Source organism: Chelonia mydas, chromosome 3 (assembly GCF_015237465.2).
Source record: "Chelonia mydas isolate rCheMyd1 chromosome 3, rCheMyd1.pri.v2, whole genome shotgun sequence".
NCBI classification, from domain to species: domain Eukaryota; kingdom Metazoa; phylum Chordata; order Testudines; family Cheloniidae; genus Chelonia; species Chelonia mydas.
In genome coordinates this window covers 140,376,484-140,398,120 of record NC_057851.1, presented here as the reverse complement: position 1 = coordinate 140,398,120, position 21,637 = coordinate 140,376,484, and the positions used below count along the sequence as shown (strand labels likewise).

At 39.4% G+C, this 21,637-nt stretch overlaps 1 protein-coding gene across 6 annotated transcripts in view; it reads right to left on the bottom strand.

The window, feature by feature from the left end:
• CRIM1 (cysteine rich transmembrane BMP regulator 1) overlaps positions 1 to 21,637 on the bottom strand; it is a 306,847-nt gene that overhangs the window by 94,020 nt on the left and 191,190 nt on the right. The gene's annotated exons all lie outside the window — the stretch shown is intronic.

Here is a 21,637-nt window from a genome sequence, read left to right as displayed (position 1 = left end):
AAGATATGCTGCATTTTTCATACAGAACAAAGAGGTTGAAAATCCCTGTCTGAAGTGAAAAATAACAACAGTAATAATGGGATTGCAACCAGCCACTCCAGAACTTTTTTTTATCTTTTAGCAATACTTAGTATTTCGATTGCATTTTAAAATATTCACAACAGCCCAGATAGTAGTAAAGTATTTGTATCCCAAGTTTAAACTAGAAATACTGATTATATATATATAAACCACCAATTATTAAACCAGTCTTGATCCTGTAAACCCTTATTTCAAGCAGCAGTTCCAATGAAATCATAGGCAAAAGTTTGCCATCTTTTACTCTCCCTCCAGTATCCATTAGAAGATTGCATCAAAACCACTTAGCAACTTTAACTACAGAATTAGACCTCGAGCCTGAAAAGACCTATGAATATGTTTAACTTTTTGCATCATGTGTAGCCCAGTGAATTCAAGGGAACTACTCACAGTGCATAAAGTGAGCCATGAGAGTCACTCTTTGCAGGAATGGGGCCTTAAACTAAACTGCAGTTTCATCTCAGCAGATGAAACAGCATATAAAAATCTAAGCAAGTTGAAATTAAAACAAAGTGAAAGTGAAAAGGAAAACCCAGAAATATCACCAGTCTCTCAAAAACAAACAGCTCAAAAACTACTAGTGTTCTGGCTCATTTGGTTTAAAATGTGTAAAATAGAAGCATTTACTTATATCCTCCCATTCTGCTTTCCAGAACTGTCCCTCCCAGCTTGGGAAGACATACTCGTGCTCACAGGGCTCAAGCTAGTGCGCGAAAAAAACTGTATGGACGTTGTGGCTCCAGTGGCTCGCGATAGCTACCCAAGATCAAGCCAACCTTATCCAATAGGCTTGACCTCAGGTGGCTAGCCCAAGTCTGCATTTGAATGGCAACATCCACTCAGCTCTTTTTAATCCACGAGCTCAAGCCCTGATAGCACAAGCCTGTCTACTCAGGCTGGGAGGCCTCACTCCCAGATGCAGCGTAAGCATACTCTTGAGTGTCTGTGGACCTCTTAAATTAAGAGCTTAAGAACAGCCACACTGGGTCAGACCAAAGATAATCTAGCCCAGTATCCTGTCTTCCAGCAGTGGCCAATGCCAGGTGCCCCAGAGGGAATGAACGGAACAGGTAACCAAGTGATTCATCCTGTCGCCCATTCCCAGCTTCTGGGAGGCAAGGAACACCAACCCTGCCCATCCTGGCTAACAGGATGGACCTATCCTCCATTAATTTATCTAGATCTTTTTTGAACCCTGTTATAGTCTTGGCCTTCACAACATCCTCTGGCAAGGAGTTCCATAGGTTGACTGTGCATTTTGTGAAGAAATACTTCCTTTTGTTTGCTTTAAACCTGCTGCCTATTAATTTCATTTGGTAACCCGTAGTTTGTGTGTTATGAGAAGGAGTAAATAACACTTCCTTATTTACTTTCTCTATACCAGTCATGATTTTATAGACCTCTATCATATCCCCCCTTAGCCGTCTCTTTTCCAAGGTGAAAAGTCCTAATCTTATTAATCTCTCCTCACACAGAAGCTATCCCATGCCCCTAATAATTTTTGTTGCCTTTTTCTGACCCTTTTCCAATTCCAGTGCATCTTTTTTGAGATGAAGGCAACTGCATCTGCATGCAATATTCAAGATGTGGGTGTACCATGGACTTATATAGAGGCAATATGATACTTTCTGTCTTATTATCTATCCCTTTTTCTTAATGATTCCCAACATTCAGTTAGCTTTTTTGACTGCCGCTGCACATTGAGTGGATATTTTCAGAGAACTATCCATAATGACGCCAAGATCTCTCTCTTGAGTGGTAACAGCTCATTTAGATCCTATCATTTTATATGTATATATTGGGATTATGTTTTCCAATGTACACTACTTTCCATTTATCAACACTGAGCAACAAAATGGCAGATGAATTTCAGTCACCCAGTTTTATAAGATCCCTTTGTAGCTCTTCATAGTCTGCTTTGGACTTAACTATCTGAGTGGTTTTGTATCATCTGCAAATTTTGCCACCTCACTGTTTATCCCTTTTCCAGATCATTTATGAATATGTTGATTACAGACCCCTGGGGGACACCACTATTTACCTCTCTCCATTCTGAAAACTGACCATTTATGCCTATCCTTTGTTTCCTATCTTTTAACCAGTTACCAATCCATGAGAGGACCTTCCCTTTTATCCCATGACAGTTCTTTGCTTAAGACGCCTTTGGTGAGGGACCTTGTCAAAATCTTCCTGAAAATCTAAGTACACTATATCCACTGGATCCCCCTTGTCCACATGTTTGTTGACCCCTCTCAAAGAATTCTAACAGATGGGAAATCATGCTTCACCATTTACAAAAACCATGTTGACGCTTCCCCAACAAATTATGTTCATCTATGTGTCTGAGAATTCTGTTCTTTACTATAGTTTCAACCAATTTGCCCAGTAACGAAGTCAGGCTTACCGGCCTGTAATTGTTGGGACCACCTCTGGAACCCTTTTAAAAAAATTGGGGTCACATTAGCTATCCTCCAGTCATTTGGTACAGAAGCGGATTTAAATGATAGGTTACAATCACAGTTAGTAGTTCTGCAATTTCACATTTGAGTTCCTTTAGAACTCTTGGGTAGTCCTGGTGACTTACTACTGTTTAATTTATCAGTTTGTTCCAAAACCTTCTCTAAAGACACCTCAATCTGGAACAGTTCCTCAGATATTTCCTCAGATATTAAAAAGAATGGCTCAGGTTTGTGAATCTCCCTCACATCCTCAGCCGTGAAGACCGACGCAAAGAATTAATTTAGTTTCTCCGCAATGGCCTTATAGTCTTTGAGTGGTCCTTTTAATTTCTGTTTAACTAACTTCCTTATTTTTGTGTAGTTCCCTTTCTGAAAGTAAATAGGACCATGTTGGGCTGCTGTGGTGTTTTCCCTGCCACAGGGATGTTAAATTTAATTATATTATGGTCACTGTTACCAAGCAGTCCAGCTATATTCATCTCTTGGACCAGATACTGTGCTCCACTTAGGACTAAATCAAGAATTGCCTCTCCTCTTGTGGGTTCCAGGACTAGCTGCTCCAAGAAGCAGTCATTTAAGATGTCAAGAAACTTTCTCTCTGCATCCCATCCTGAGGTGACATGTACCCAGTCAATATGCAGATAGTTGAAATCTCCCATTATTATTGAGCTTTTTATTTTTATAGCCTCTCTAATCTCCCTGAGCAATCATTATAACCATCCTGGTCAGATGATTGGTAATATATCCCTACTACTATATTCGTATTATTCGAGCATGGAATTACTATCCATAGAGATTCTATGGTACAGTTTGGTTCATTTAAGATTTTTACTTCATTTGATTCTACGCTTTCTTTCACATATAGTGCCACTCCCAAATCAGCACAACCTGTTCTGTCCTTCCAATATATTTTGTACCCTGGTATTACTGTGTCCCATTAATTATCCTCATTGCACCAAGTTTCTGTGATGCCTATTATACCAATATCCTCATTTAAAATGAGGCACTCTAATGAACCCATCTTATTATTTAGACTTCTTGCATTTGTATACAAGTACTTTAAAAACTTGCCACTTTTTAGCTGTCTGCCATTACATGATGTAATTGAATGGGACACTTTCATTTGATTGTATCTCATCAGATCCTATTGATATTTTATCGTCTTCCATCCTCTCCTCCTTACTAGGACACAGAATCCCTGTTAACAGATCCTCCCCTAAGGGATGTCTTTCTCCGATCCATGTGCTCCTCCACACCTGTGGCTTTCCCCCAGCCCTTAGTATAAAAACTGCTCTACCGCCTAATTTAAAATACCAGAAATCTGGTTCCATTTTGATTTAGGTGGAGCCCATCTTTCCTGTATAGGCTCCCTCTTTCCCAAAAGTTTCCCCAGTTGCTAATAAATCTAAACCCCTCCTCCCTATCATCTCACGCATTGAGACCCTGCAGTTCTGCCTGTCTAACTGGCCCTGCCCGTGGAACTGGAAGCATTTCAGACAATGCTATCATGTTCTTATGTTCACCTATGCTGACAGTTCTTCTTGTAACTTCTATCTTTGAATCCATGCAAAAAAACTCTGAAGAGTCAGTGACACTTGTAAATCCAATAGCAAAAATAACTAAGGTTAATGAAATTTATCAACTTTACTAACACACCTAGCAAAGCCTGTGAATTCTATGAAACTTATAGCTACAGTTCATAAAAATTACAAGCATGAATGGTGAAACTGCTACAGCTTGCAATTTCTGTGAAACCAGTAGCTATCATCCTAGAAATTTTCAAGCTTTGCTGGCACATCTTGTAAATTCAGTGAGAAAAATAGCTAGCATTCACTGAAATTACTCAAGTATTGTCATTATTATTATTGTATTAGCTCTAGGGGCACTAATTGAGAATGGGGGTATCATTGGGCTATGGGATGTGCAAACACACAGTAAGGGAAATTTCTCGACCCAAACAGTTCATAATCCAAATTGACCAGGCAGACAAGACTGGAAGAGGAAACCAAAGCAGAGAGTCATGGAGTGACTTAAGACCACATACAGCAGGTCAACAACAGGGTGAGGAACTGAACTCCACTCTCCTCATTCCCAATCTAATGTCCTATTTTCTAGACCACAGCACACCCCTACCAAATCCTGGCCCCGGCCCCGCCTCTTCCCCGAGTGCGCCACATTCCTTCTCCTCCCCACCTTTCTCCCAGCGCTTGCCGTGCGAAGTTTCGCGGCACAAGCACGGGGGGTGGTGGTGGTGGTGGTGGTGAGAGAAACAGGACGCAGCGGTGCACTCAGGGGAGGAGGCAGAGGTGAGCTGGGGCTGGGGAGCTGCCGGTGGCTGCAGAGCACCCACCAATTTTTCCCTGTGGGTGCTCCAGCCCCAGAGCACCCACAGAGTCGGCACCTATGGACCACAGACTTCTATTCACCATGCTTATACTAGTTGGAAGTTTTGAGAAGGCTTCTGTGGTAGGTACAATCTGTATAAAGTGCCTGAAATAGACTGTTTGCTGCAGAATTAATGCAAGATAATCTCAGCTAGGTGTATGAAGAAACCTGTAAATTTAGCTGGTGATCTCTCAGAAGCTACAATCTCTGTCAAGTGACTGAAGGATATTGTAAACTCATTTGTTGATCTCATGCAAGAGTTAAAGACTGATTGAAGGATCTTAATTTATGAATTTTCCATCTTTTAAGGGTATTTATAAATACAGTAATTGAATAATGTTCTTGTAAATTAACGAGTATTTATTTAAAGCCTTAATGTTGTCCATCCATTGTTGTTCTTGACAATATTTCATTTTGTGCCAAAAGAACATTGTTTATGCTTTGTGCTGGGTTCATCTCCTGCCTTTGTATAAACTCATAGCACAACAAAAGCAAATAAATGAAGCTGCTACACCGTGTAATGGGTCTTGCACAGAGAGCTGTCTGAGAACATTTCTACTGTGGTTTAGAATACTGGGTTAGGAGTAGATTAGAAGTGTTACAGGGCCACACAGAGGTCACCCATTTTAGGGAATACTGGAAATTTTAGAAAGAGTGGCTGACAAGAGGGTAATGCTATTTAAATAACAGAATATCTCATTTATACAGAACTTTGTCTTAACTCGAATGGTGCAGGATAAAGTTAGTTGCCACACACTACTGTTCTCAATTTGATCCTTTACACATACCATTTAGTTTTGTATTTATTTTTCTTATGAGTGAAATGCTCATTTATGGAACAGAAAACAAATATTAAAGTGAGTGTGTTGTGCTAGAAGAACATCTATTGTTTCAGACCTTTATAAATGCCACAACTAATCAATACAACTGAAAGTAGGAATTCACTGAAAATTATCATGGAAACTTTTGTATCACCTGCACCACGCGGACATAAAAGAATGGACTGTGGGCAGGGGAGGATTTCATGCCCTCCTTTTGAATTCATCCCTAAAACACTTAAATTACACCTACATATAAAGTAAAATCTATGAAAAATCAATTCTATACTTTGTATTTTGTAGCCCTTGAAAGTTACAATAGGTTTGCTTTCTGATTCTGTTGTAAACTGGTACATACTTTTGAAAAATTACCACTGCCAATCTGAAATATTCAGTAGCATGTTATTTCTTACACATGACACAACAAAACTACTGCTACACTAGTTAAAACGACTTCTGCTAATCCTTCATTTGTTGTGTTTTATTATTCTATTATCTCCCACTTTTGTGCCTGCCCTAAGCATCCCAAATATTTCCAGACAAGCTTACAAATCTGTTTTTCCCCCCTCCCGTCCAAAAGGTAAGCCCTGAGATACAGTAATTTTATATGCATGCCTGATTCTCAATGAGCTGCAAACAGAGGACAAAAGAAATAATTTCATTCCCCACTCCCCCCACAAAAATGCAGCTAGAAAAAAGTATCAGCCCTTTTCACTTCACTAGACAAGACTCAACAAATAAAGCCAGCTCTGCTGCTGCCAGTCTTCTGGCTATTTGAATAGGCAAACAGTAGTTAAGCTTGAAAAAGCACAGAAGGTCATATGATCTGGGTTAGCCTTTCACTGCTGCACTTGGTAGAAACTGCAGAAGAAAGATCGAGCGCACAGATGAACAATGGATGGGAAAACTGTGTAGTCTGTATATTTTAGAAGTGGAACTAAATGGTAGATAGAAGCAATGAAAAAGGGGGGACAGAAAGGAAAAAGAGGGAGTGGCTAGGGTGAAAAGGATTCCTCATAATATAGGTTTCACTGCCATGAAATGCTCTAGTTAAGGTTACATCCACCATAACCTCTTGTTTTCACATGCTCATAACTGTCTGAAAAAATTCTCCTCGGAGGCTAAAACTTTCCATGCTTCATCTCAGCAGCTTTTTTTTTTTTTTTTTTTTTTTTTTAATATGAGAAAAATCTGTTAATCCATTTTTGATTTATGGGAGACTGACATTCATACATTCTTCACTTTAAAAAAACAGGTCACTTTTTGTACAGTAACTGAAAGAGTTTAGGAAAAAAGCTCCAAACCAGGCATCTGGCTACCCTTTCATGAAGGATTTTTTTTTGGTTAGAGTAAGTTTGCAAAAAATAAAAATAAAATAATTGGAAAAAAGTCTTTGAGAACACTCAGTAGGTATGTCCTAAGATTTATGCAGCACCTAATTAAGTCCTTCTCCATCCCCCACCCTCATGTGAAATCACTACAGAATCTCCCTGCTCATCAAGACAGTGGCTGCTTCTCCCAGGCTGAAGGGTGGTGTAAATATTTTCTTGAACCACATAGCAAAATTCACAACAGAAAATAAGAGTGGATACAAGAAAGTCAAGAATTTGCAATTTTATTTTTCTAAGGTCACTTTGCAAGTTTTTCTGCAAGTTCTACACAGTCTTAGGCCTTGTCTACAATGGAGATTTCAGCCATGGATGGTCAACCACCAAGGTAAAGGCACCAATGTAGAACCCTAACGTACACAGTCAAACTCTCTAAGCCATGATCTGCGCTGATACAGCTCAACTCAGCTTGAAATCAGGGTGGGATGCAACGGTGCAAATCACATCTTATATTGGCTTTTCTTGTCTATAGGCTTGGCTACACTAGAGGTTTGCAACAGTGCAGCCACACCAATAGCTGACAACAAATAGCTGTAACAAAGGCAAACCACCAATGCAGAAAAAACCTAAATTTTCATTTTTTCCCCCGAGGGAAAGATACTTTTAATAAAATACCAAAGTGCTGCTGCCCTGCCCAGAAAACTGTCTCTTATCAAACAACAGCAGCAAACCTATTAAATTAATCCATTTGCCTAAGATAGATATGAGCCTCATAGCCTACATTGGCCGATTACATGATAACATTATCAAAGAGGCAGATTTTTCCTACTTAAATGCAAACAAGGAAATTAAATGCAAAAAATAAATCAATCATACAACAGAATAACTTTTCTATCCAGGTATAATTGTGTACCCTGCTGAAACATGAGGTCTGGGAAACAAATACAGCAGAAAGACAGAGTGGGCTCAGATGAAAATGAAAGACTGCTTTCAGCAAAATTTGAGTGAGACTGAAACACCCACTTCTCATTATGAAAACAAAACGAAAAGATGTTTTTAGGGCCTGGGAGTTTACACACACACAGTGCAGGGGCAACACAGAAATCAAGTGAGGGTAACAAAGAAAAAACAAAGCTTACTGATGATTGTTTACCCTCTGAAAAGCACATAATAGTTCTATTAATAGCCATTCCTAACAGATACGTTGTTCAAAACAAACAATTCACTAAATGTCTCACCTTCCTTCCACTACTCTGGACAACTGTTTATGCAGTTCTTCAGTTAATCTTACTTATAAAGCATAGAAGATATCCTCAAAGGCTGATGATAAAATGCAAAGCCATACCCTTTCACCCTCAAGTGCTCTTAACTGTTAATAACTGTAATGTAGACTGGTCAACGAATCCTCACCAAAAGAAGAGGGAGCCAGTGTAATCATATCCATTATTACAATGCTGCATATAGTACCAGAATGAAGATGCACCCAGGGCCGGTGCAAGGATATTTTGCGCCCTCGGCGAAACTTCCACCTTGCGCCCCGGAGAGCTGCAGTAGCAAAGGGAGTGCTCAGAACTGCGCAGCGCAGCCTCTCTGGAGAACTTTGCTCCGCCAGGGAGCCGGGAGGTGAAGCGGGAGAGGGGTCGCGGGGAGAGGCAGTGGTGGTTAGTGCTTGTGCTGTTGATGACACATAAATCACCAAATTCAAGTGTCATCATGGTGAGGAGCCCAGGCAGGCAGGCAATCTCTCTCACACACACACCTCTCTCTCCCAGGAAGATTGCAGCTGCAGCGAAGCCGAGCTGGATGCAAAGTGGAATTGGATGGAGCACCCTCGTGGAGAGAGGGGAAGCCTGCGGCGAGGCGCAGGGACCTCAGCAGCTCGCTTGCTTTGGAGAGGCTCTTTCCCGCACGTTGGGGAGCTCCAGGCGGCGGGGTGTGTGTGTGGGGGGAGACACAGAAGCGCCGCCAGAATGGAGAGAAGTAGAGCGCCAGAGGGAAGGAAGGCGGAGGGGGTGGGACAGAGGCACACCCTGGAGGGTCAGCCTTGGGCTCTCCACCTGTCCCCTCCGACCCCGCGTTTCCTGTTCCCTGCGTCCTCTCCTGCCTTCCCTCCATCGCTGTGTTTCCTTCCCTCCTCCTCCTCTCCAGCGGTTTGCTCCCTCGCTCCCTCCCCAGAGACAAGGGAAGTGCCTGGGAAATGCAACCGAGGCAGGTCGCTGGAGAGCCAGTCCCACTCGCCCGTGAGAAGATGTGCCCTGCCTCGGGTCCAAGGCACGGGCTTGTGATAAAGTGCAAGCAGCCACGACTTGCTGCGGACCTCTCCCCGGCAGAGAGAGGCTGGAAGTTTCCGATGGGGGTGATTCACAAGCCCTCTGATTCCGGCTCCCTGATTTATTTGCCCAGGCAGGAGAACGGAACAAAGATGAACCCTCCGTGCATGCCCAGCTGAGTTGCCATAATGCAACCTGCACACAGAATGGGACAGAGCTGCCCAACGTAGTGTGTGGAAGAGACAGAGAGCGAGGGTCACCCGGGTACAGGGGAAGGTGGCTTGGGGAAAGGACCGAACTGTGCCCCATCCCGTTTTGGATGAAGCAAAAATACTTTTGGGCACCGCTTTTTGGCGCCCTAGGCAGCCGCCTAGTTCACCTAGTGGTTACACCGGCCCTGGATGCACCAAAAGTTCATTAGATACAATTTAGGGAAGTTTCAAGAAAGAGAAGCAAAACTTTTGTCCACTCAGGGAAGTGAAATCTGTGGCAAATGACTGCGATTTCTGATCATTTATATGTTGCTGCTGGCAAGCCCTATTGATTGCTTCTCTCACCCAACACATACAGTAGTTTCCCTTGCCCCCCGCCCCAGCTATAAATCTCTGAGGTTTATTGTTTCACCTGGCTGCTCTGATAGTCTGAGGCAAGGGAAGGAAAAATCCTGCCAAAGTTAGTGTTCCACAGATCTACAACTGACAGAGCACCTCTTTTGGCTTCCAGCATAAACTACTATACAATTTTCCTAACAAATTATGTAATTCAACAGACATATTTCTTATGTGGTTACCTGTAATCTTTCGATTGCTTACAGTTCTAAACAGATGTTCCATGTGAACAGATAACTACTTTAGTTTCCTTAAGGATAACTACTGAATGACAGAGCATATGCACACTTTCACCTGTTATTAGCAAAGGAGGCTGCAACACTCTTCCAACTCAACTTCATGAAAATCTCAAGGGCTTTGAGAGCATGTTGAATCAAGCTAAGCAACTGCTTCCAATTAGTGGCTCACCTTCTTTCTCCAATATGGTAGCACACTCAAACCTGAGCTCTGATTCAAATGATGGCTTCCAACTGACAAACTTTTTTTTTTTTTTTTTTTTTAAAACAGAAGTCAAAAATGGTGCAAAATTAAAAAAACAGTTGTTATGGATGGGCTCAAAGCAGCAACCAGTTTTCCAGTCCCTTTGCCCTTCTTTGCTGCCTTTTACACCATACACCAGAAAGGAGCATCTGGGCCAAGATTTCTTTATTTTATAAAAACCATATATATTGAAAAATACATTGAAGAAACCCTCAGGACTTGCTAATTTCATATCACAGGCCTTATCTTGATAATTTCATTTATAGATATTCACATGTTAAGTAAATCTGTAAATTATACCCTTAGGGTTTGTCAGTATGGTGATTTATCCCCTGGTACACTGGGGTTTAAATCTATAGCACACCTGCCTGCCATGCACTATTATGGCCATTTGGACCCTGCTAGCATGCACTAAAAGTTCTGTAGTGCACTCTGACCAAATAGCAGCAGATGAAAACACACCACAGAATGCTTTCCTGGGTTATACTTGGTAGGTGCATACCCTCTTTTAAGGTCTGTAACTTCAGTTTGTTGCTGTTTTCAAGACCTGAAATAAATGATATTACTACAACTGAAATGTTGCATCAGGTACTGTGAATATGGACAATTGCCTGCGTTACTGTAATGCAAAGTAATTAGGAGTAAGGAAGTTATGACTAATTTGCGAACTCAGATTTTGTCAGTACAATATAGCAATATTTTGTAAAGATAATCTTTAACAGTGAGGCATTATATGATCTTTCATAAAGGAAAGACTGCCATTTTTTACCAAAATAGTAGTCAGAGTATGGAACTAGAAAAACAATTTTACACTGATTCCCTTGATGAGTTCATCACTATCTTTATTTCTGTTTCCAGTATTTTTAACAATGGTTGACAATTTACAAACAAACTTTAAGGCTGTATTGTGAGAAGTAATTTCAATCAGCTGAAGATCAATGGAAGATATTACTGCACTCAGTAATGCATATATAAAATAAAACATGCCCTTGAAGTTAACATGTTTACAATCAAAGAATTATGCGGTGAACAATCCTATACTGATGAGGAATCCAGTCCTTGGGATTCCTTGAGAAAGTGTTAACCGTGTACAGCGACATAATTCAATAGAAAAAGATCTATGCTTAATTTCGGGCCCCTAAAACATGTAAGTAATGAAATATAAAATAAATTCTATTTTTGAGGGCAGAAAGTATCTATTAAGGAATGGAGAAATAGAATTAAATACTTTAATGTAGCTATGAAGAGAGTCCTCTAGCCTGAGTTAGGTAGAATGTCCCTGTGTTTGGTAAAGCAAAATAACTCTTCCTTCTGCACCTTTCTAATGTGATCTAGGTCTCCAGTGTAGAAGGCCTAATGGATTTTACTTTTTAAGAAAACCAGCACTGCAGAGACCTACAGAGGTGAAAACTCCATCTATTTTAGTATTTATTACCAAGGTTATTGCAATATACTTCATACATAAAAGTGAATAGTAGTCTGATACAAATTTGTTGTAGCATCTAATCTGACAAATAGCCCAGATTTGCCCCAAAGGGTGTGCTGCTTAAAAATCTTGCATTAGCATCTACATACTTGTTTGAATGTTGTCTGCTGTCCAAAAAACTTTAAATGCTGCCTCCTAAGCGGCACAGTGTGTGTTTACTTAAGCTTCCTGGAAAAACATTCATATAATTCCAAGAGTGACTAAATGTTTTCCATCCTCATAGTTAGCATTCCAGACCTCTCCCCCCCAGCCCGAGTTCATTACATGGAAAATACCAGTCCCAAGTTCGAAGCAACAGAATTTCCTTCCTGGTGCCAACATACCTAATACAGAATTAGCAAGCCTTACAGTTAATGATAATTTTTCACCATTTAACTATCTCCTTTAATTCAACTTCAAGTAACTGTTTATAAGTTTTTACAAGGTATTAAAAACAAGAGGTTATTGGGGATTATTTTTGGTAGTCACTGCATGTACAAAGATAAATAGGGTAGAACTAAGAAAATATGTACACTAAATATTACAAGGTATGCTCTAATTGGGGTTGAAAGAAATCATTTATTTCAGATTTGATGCCAAATTTTAATTACTTAATATAATTTTGTATCCAAATAACTACTTTTAATCATTTATCCAAAGAACATTATTTTGATTGTTACCACCCGAAAAAAAGCTATCCCCTGCTTCTGTGGTATTGAAAACAAAGAGCTTCCTTCAGACCAACATGTCATAATCAAAGTATTTTGTACCTGAGCTGCTACACCAATACACATGCAGCTTCCTGTTCAAATTTAGCTTAATACAAATAGGATTTTGTTTCCAAAATTTTTTGACTGGGGTGATACTGACAAATATCGATCTTTATCAACTGAAATCAAATCTGATTAAGCCTATTTGTAATGGCAAATTCAATAGATAATGGGATATTCTGACAAGGCAGATCACACTATCATCATTGCTAGAATGTGTTAAGGCAAAAGACTAGAGAGTAATTTAGTAGGTATTTGGCAGAAACCTATGAATATATAATGTTCTAGAGGAATGAAACAGATCATTGAAAAAGCTCTTTACCAGCTAAATCTCTCTCTATTGCAGTGTCATAGATAGTTCTTCCAGGTACCTTGATAATGCATGCATTCAGAACTCTCCCCTACAATGCATTCTGAATCTCAGAGTTAAAGAAAGGTTGCACCTTAGTAGCACAATCTTCCTGACTCTTCTTGAAATTGGACAAAGGTTTCACTGGCCCTGGGTACCTTATACTCTGGGGTGTGTGGTTCAAATATTCTCCCGGATGAGCTGGGAACAGGTATTAGCTCAAAGTGGCAGTCAGGCAAAACCAACTTAACTTGACTCTAATAAATTTGTTAGTCTCCAAGGCGCCACAAGTACTCCTGTTCTTTTTGCGGACACAGACTAACACGGCTGCTACTCTGAAACCTTACAGAATTGTGTTTGCATTCTCTTGATTCACTTTGAAGAAGAGAGATTTAGGACAAACTAGCTGTTAACTGAACTGGTACAGGGCCAAATAAATTCACAGGGCCAAATTCTCTGCTAGTGTAAACTGGCACAGCATTATTGACTTCAATAGGGCTGCATCAATTTACAGCAACAGAGAACTTCTTCCAGTCTTCCATGATTGAATTGTGCCCATTTTTACCTAATGAAGTCTTGGATATGCTAAAATAATTGAACCCAACTGCACTTCAGCTGGGTTTCTGGAGCCCATTATTGATGACAATTGTTCAAGTTTCCCTTTATGAAGGCAGGGTGCGTGCTAGGCACACTTAAAGAGGAAGTGGTGAAGGTTCTGCTTATGAAAACCTCTCTTGTAACAATAACTTTTCCAATTACCATACAGTCTCTCATTTGCAATTCTGAAAGGAGGTTACTGGTAAGTTTATGCTGGAACAACTTAGTTTTCTGGAACTCAAATACCTGGTTTCATATATGGGTTTAAGGATGGAGAGCAGATTAGCTACGTTGACAATCTCTTGATGACAGATACAAGTCAACTGTACTTGCTGATTCTGTTAACTTTAACAACAGCCTTCAGTACCGTTCACCATGATGTTTTGTGACTTGCCTGCGAGAGCTCTCTTCGGTACTTTTATTTCTTCTCTAAGAGGTAGTTACCGAGATTGGATATGAGACTATGAGACTCTGGTCAGCAATGACACCAAACACCTCTTTTCTTCTAATCCAGACACTGCATTTTCTGCGTTCTCCCAATGTCTGACCAATGTAGGGAAATGCATGGGAGCTAATTGGCTTATCCTCAATAAGAGTAACATGGAAATAATGTTGACCTGTATGGGAGAAAACTGTTTAGGGATATGTGCACAGTCTATGGGAGGTATACATCTAATCTTTACCAGTATGGAATCCCTGGAGTCATTTGTGGTACATCCTGCCTTTTCCCATCTATTTCACCACAGTAATCCATGCCTTTTAACCTCAAGACAAAAAAGTACATAATGTAGTCTACTTGGAACTACCCTAAGTAAAGCAACAGGAATATCTGGCTAATGTAGTATACAGCAGCCCATCTATGTGGGACAAGCCACTACACAATCTATCCCCTGCAACAGTGGGGGAACATGCTCAGAAGTGGGTTTTACACATTAGTGAGGAACAATTAACTGAAAATCATTCTTCAGGTAGGACAAAAATCTCTTTTCTACACCAATTTAGTATCGGAGACTATAAAGTACACTGTTTTACCCAAAGGATAGCTTAACTGTACTATGATATATAGAACTCTTTCTGAACAATAGCTCAGATGGCGACTGTGCATCAAGGTACTGATTCTGATCTCACACTGGTGTAAATTCAAGTTCAATGGTGTAATCAAAACCAAAACAACCCCAAAACTGAAATGTCAGTGGTGTAAAACCCAGAGTATAGTATACAGTAAAAATATGAACTCCAGGTTGCCACTCTACATAAAATCATTAGCTGAGGCTTCATTTTCAAGCTTCATGAGGTTTTCAACACTATTGTGGGATGAACCCTAATGCCTTCTAGGATGAGAAAGTCCTTACATTTCTTAAGCCTCTTTAGTGGAATGCACTATCCATATTATTATGGATGACAGCCAATACTTTCAAGGCTGCTCTGAAAAAAAAAAATCAAAAACTCTCTCTAAAATCGGCAGAATTGTATAAATAAACTAGTAGTTTCTAGTATCTAGACACTGAAACTCCAGTTCATTTAGCAATTCTGAATTTGGACAGGCTAAAGATAGCATTATTTCCTGAATGCTATGAAAATTTGCCTTCACTTTAACAATGAATTTATACCTGGCAGGTTGAAGAATACTGCCCTTATGAAGATCCTGAAAGGCAAGTTCCTGAAGTTTCCAGAAGCTCACTATACCAATGATTCAAACATATTTCATCAGAAAAGCAGGTTTGACTTAAGAAGAATGTAAGTGTTTACAGGTTTGAACAAGAATTAATCAAACCAGATTATAGCCTCAGAATCTGTTTCCAGGGTGACTGGATATTTTTGTTTTCAGAAATTTCAATATTTTCCCCATTAACCTACCCTAGTATTCAACTTCTTATGGACATATCTACGTAGACCTGTAGACCTCTGTCCAATCCCTCTTTCAAGAAATGTAGCTCTTGTTGAACAGAGCTTTTTCCAGTCTACTGCCCTTTTGCGCTGCATCATTTGGCAAATGTTGCGTAGTCACATAGATATGCTTATGGTAAGCTTCTGTGTCCATTACTTTTATTTATTTAAACTTTATTTTCAAATTTATTAAAATGCACCTGTCATAAAAAGGCACATATAGATTATTTAGAAAACAAAACAAAACAGCGAAGTAAAAATCCCAAGCAATTGATTTAGGCAGACTGTGTGGCCACACTATGCAGCACAGCCTGTTCCTCAGTCTATAAACTAAAGATTCAGGGAACTACCATGTCTCTTCCCATTCCCTAAATCTCCACTGTCTTTGCTACACTGGAGTCCTGTCTTTATCATGAAGGATACTACAGCCTCCTTTATGACCTGGTGAGTACCAGAATTAATATGAGTGAGAGAGAAGGGGCCAGGGAGGAATTGTTTGGGAACATTTTAGTCTGTGATTGCAACCCAGTCAAAGCTGTGTGTACATTTTTGTAAAAATGAAATTTCCAAGGATAATACAGTATCTACACGTCCTATCACAGCCAAAAGACAATACTGTAATCAGGCACCTTAATAATTTTAAAGATATCCACAAACCAAATCACAAAATGACAGAAATTAGTGATGGAAAATTACCAGTTATCTTATCTAGACCATTCTCCTCCCAATGTAAGTGAAACCATTTCCTTCAGAAGATTGTTTTGTGCTTCCTGTATTCAAAAAGTCTACCTGTCCCAAACATCTAACCAAGAGAATTAGCCAGCCAAGGACACTGTGACCCAAATTTTACAATGCCTGCTGGAGAGCAAACGGGCTTTTCTACTTTCTGCTCTGAAAACCTAAATACCAACATTCTTACAGTGTCTGTCAAATCCTGGAGTTATTGAAAAATTTGATTCAAGAGAGAAATTCCAGAGATTATGCCATTGCTACTATCCTAACAGTTGTCAGATCATTGACAATTCACCTCAGCTCTGATGAGCCAAAGAAACACATCTAAGCCATGAAGTGAAGTCTATCAGAGTGATTCAGCCACATAAGCCTATGAGAGCTATATTATGTTTTGTCCATGAAATCCCTACATCAAGCTCCAAGTTAAACAATAAAAATGTCGAAGATGCTATACATGGCTTTACTGAAGAATTCCAGTCAAGAAATTCCAATAACAGAGATGGTGAAATAAAACCAGAAAACTGAGTCATAGTTATCCAGCAACCTGCTTACCCCATACACATTAACACCATCCAGCTACTTGGGTAAAGATTCATCCCATCCCTACTGTTTATTTGTATAGCCTTTCAGATAGGCATAGGTGTGAATATTTGGAAAGATGTGCTTCAGTACTCAATTTTAAATATATCATCAATTATTTTATAGCACTTAAGAGTGTCCCAGCAACTCATAATACAAATGAAAATACACAATCTATGCGCCAAAGAGTTTACAAACCAATTTCAGACTTGACTCAACAAAGTGGGGAAAGGTCACAAAAGCATAGAGAGTTCTGAGAGAAAAGGAAGACAGAATAACATAAGTAAGATTACAGAGTTATTCAGCAATGGTTAGCGTTCATGGTGGAATATAGAAGAGGGATGGGTTTAGGGTTTATTTTAAAACATTAATTATAGCAAAATGAATAATGTCCTTAGTTGGATAACTTCTTGCAGGCAGCATAGAAAAATGTGTGTTTTAAGGAGGGATTTGACTGAGAAGAGGGTAATGGCTCTGAGGATGAGTTAAAGAAGGGCATTTGGTTCACAAGGTGCTACATGGAATCAAGCGCAGACATGTTTGTGGGAGAAATGGACAAATGGATTATCAAGGCTGGCGTCAGTAGAAGAACGTAGTGGGAGTTAAAGAAAATAACGTTTACTTTTTCTTGAGGTTTACAAATCTCTGGAACTTGAGTCCTATAAACCATATTTCTCAAGGCAAACACATTGGTCTGGATTCAGGTCTGGAGTTTAAGACAAAACTTTCTTCAGTTATCAGAGTATGAAAAAAAAATAACCTAAACTTTTTTCCATTATAAATAATGAAAACCCTTTTCTTTTTCCCATATGTGGATAACTCCACAATAGCCAAATACACCAGTGAAACTTGTCAAAAACATTTCTTTAAAAAAGACTTTTTGAATGGAAGATACCAGTAATTAAAACAGGAATTTAGAATGTCAGTGTTATCTCAGCTTTATCTTTAAAAGAATCAGGTATAAGATATAAGCGTGCAGGAATCTAACATAATTGAACTGAACAGGACTTGTTAGTTAGTTTCATCTCCTACAAATCATTCTGCCATCCAAAAGGGGCAACACAGTAGAGAAAAAGTCTTTAATGTTTTTCACATCTATAACTAGTTTTTGAAAAGTTATCTCTGCCAATAGATAGCATCTGAAATCTACGAATAGGTTCTCCCAATCTAATACTGACTACTGGAAATCATTCCTGATTTCTCTAGCATGCAAATATAAATTGGATCAGAAAAAATAAGGCTAAAAATACTATATTAAAATACATACTTTTAAAATAATGCCATACATTACAGATCTGATGCCTATTTTGCAGTGGAACACAACATAAGTGAGAACTGGTCCATCAGTTGTGAAAAAGGATTGACAAAATTAAGGACAGAAATTGCTCCACAGGAATTAGTGTCCCCCCTCCACAGTGGGAGAATACAGGACTGACGGAATACAAAAATCACTATTTCCTGAAATTTATCTCTTTCAAAAAAAGTGAAGTAAGGAATCTATACTAGAAGGAACAGAACATTTCTCTTAAGTAGCAGATAAATGTACTATATAATAAAAAGAAGAAATCATATGTGGTGTACTCATTTTGGATGACCTACAGTAACACAGCTTGCTCATGTCAGAATTACTATACATGGTAAATCTAAGCACAATTGAAAAAAAGAACATTTATTTTCACTGTGGTGTAATCTCCTGGGGTCAAATGATGCAGTGACAATATTTTTGGACTGCAATTCAATAAAACACTTTTGATCTCCATCCCATAGCTTAATCATAAGTTTGCAATGTAATATGACAGCAAAAATGACGAGTGGCATTTTGGGCTGCCTATGCAAAAAACACTGCATTACTGAATGGAAGTAAAATTTATTCTCTCTGTGCATCTCTGGCACAAGTGCACTTGAAAAATTTTATTGCTTCTGTAGATCTCCATTTGAGGAAATCGTGGGCTGTACCTCCTGAGCCACAAACTCCTCAGTAGTATTAAAAGCACTTAAGCAGTAGATTTGTCTGCCACTCCACCAAAACATTACAAAGCAAGGAGTATAAAATACCACACCTCATAACCACATCCTATTCCATTCTGCTGCATACAGACCCAATTCCAATATTCTCTGCAGAAGAAGGAAGGGTCAAGGTAGATCTGAAGAGGCAATATATTCAGAGAACTCCAGCTACTGATAAATAAGCATACTTCATTACATTTCCTTTATTACATTGCCTCTGAAGATCACCACTAGAGTAAACAGCACTAGAAGATACTAGTAAGCAGCAATAACCCTCAAGAGAATGGCAGATCTTAAAAAGAGAATGAAGCACTGATCTCTACAATCTCTCTGGCCTGAGAATCAACATGTCAGCTGGTGAGATGATGCAGCAGAAACAGAAAGCACAGCATATCAGAAAGGTCTGTTCAGGAGGGAAAAAAATCTGTATAATCATAAATCAAAACAAGAGAAGGAAACAACAAAAACCACCCTCAGTGTGGAGGACTGAATCAGCTCTTAGAGCCTGGCTATGGAGCTCCAACTTCTTCGATCCCTTTGTGACATTGCACCCCATAATGCTTTATGGAAATATGCTTATGAATGTAAATATGACATAACTGGAATATGTTTTATGCTACATATACCATGTAACATACCTCTGCAAAGGTTATGATCTACTGAATATATTCATCCTATTTGTATGCATGTATCATTTTTGTATTCAAAGTTATAAATATTGGCTGTCTACTTGTTTGATTTTAAGTAAGGCATTTGGGCAGCTTCTTTAGAAAGGAATTTAAAAGTGAAGTGCCCAATCAAGAAACACTTAACGGACAATGGATCTTGGAAGGCTCCAATCCACATAAGAAGTCTACCTGAGGACACTCAAGGTAGCATGTGAACAATGGCTGCTACCTGTAAGTTCTGAGTCATGCATGGACATGTGACTTGCCCATGTGAATCCAAAACTCCATCTTGTAGCTGGGATTCTACACAGGGGGAGGGAGGGGTGTCCACCCACAAGAGAAAGTCTATTTAGACTCCTGGGAGACCCCTCCATTTTGTCTTCGGCTGGCTCAAGAGATAGACTCTCCACCCCTAAAGGTTACCTGAAAGAGACTGAAACAAAGGACAGTAACCACAGGGATGGGAATGATTGCTGGACCCAGACTAGAAGGAGGCTAGTCTGTAAAAAGAAGTTTACTGGAACATCTCTGAGAGTGAGATTTCATCTGTAATCACGTTCTTACTGTATTAGGCATAGACTTGCATGTTTTATTTTATTTGGTAATTTACTTTGTTCTGTCATTACTTGGAACCACTTAAATCCTACTTTTTGTATTTAATAAAATCACTTTTTACTTACTAATTAACCCAGAGTATGTATTGATACCTGGGGGGAGAGGGGGCAAACAGCTGTGCATCTCTCTCTATCAGTGCTATAGAGGGCAAACAATTTATGAGTTTACCCTGCATAAGCTTTATACAGGGTAAAACGAATTTACTTGGGGTTTGGACCCCATTGGGAGCTGGGCATCTGAGTGTTACAGACAAACACTTCTTAAGCTGTTTTCAGTTACGCCTGCAGCTTTTAGAGGAAGTGGTTCAGACCTGGGTCTGGATTTGCAGCAGGCTAGCATGTCTGGCTCAAACCAGGCAGCACACTGAACTCCCAAGCTGCCAGGGGAAACAGGCTCAGGATAGTCTCAGCACATCAGTTGGCAGTTCCCAAGGGATTTTCTGTGATCCAACCCGTCACACCCTTCATTTTAGCACGAGCACCAATGGAAGGGAATGGGAAAGGGAAGCGTGAGTCAACCCCTTGTATACTGAGGACCGGGTAGAGCACCTGTATCATTCTCAAACAAGAGAACCTAACTTTGTACGAGTATCATTTGAACTCCAAGTAGAATCTCTGCAAATTTCTGATACAGAGATCGTAAACATCAAGCAGATGGCACTGTCCACGTAGTACAATGGGTTCTATGTCTTACTGGAACAAAAAGTCTTCCAACCTATACATTTGATCCATTTAGATTTTTGAATGGAATAGCTTGACTTTTGTATGCTTCTCTAATCCCACAAGCAACCTTGAGTTTTTTCTAAAAGGTTTCATCAACCTAATCAATAACTAACACCTTTTCTTGCACACCAAATCTATGTAACTAGGTCCCTCTCACTCCTGAATGAGGCACAAATCTCACAACCTCCATCACCTGGGACACTTAAAACTAGTTTGGACAAAACTAAAAAATGAACTGTAGACAAAGTGCCCTGCATTGGCAAGAAGATGGTCTAGGTATAATAGGATCTGTCCTCCTTTAAAGTTCCCTGCAATGTTACTGTTTAAAAAAAAAAGATTTAAAAGTTCAGTATCACAGCCATTTGAGTCATCATTCTAGAACTGCTTTCCCCCCTTACATTTGTTAACACTCCTCTTATTCTGCATTAATTTATTCTGCTTGCTTGATACCCTACCTCTACTCTGCTTTTTACTCTGCAAATCTTAACTTGCCCTACCACCCACAACTTTTTATTTAAAGTACACTTTGTTTTTGTTAAGTCTGAAAAATTTTAAAGAATTGTAGTCTGCTGCATCTTCATTATATTTTATTGGAGGACTCCTCATTGGTGCATTTTAATACTACTTCTCCTTGCACCTCTCTAGATTTCTTAATTCCTGAAATCAAATACCCTTGAACTGATGCAGTCTGGTAATTCATTCCTTACGATGATGAATTAAAGTAGCCTGAGATTGTGTCTCCCAAATTTGCCTTTATATTTTCAATAGTTTCTCCCTATTAGTAACAGATTCAGAATTTCTAGTTGGAGTTTCTGATTTC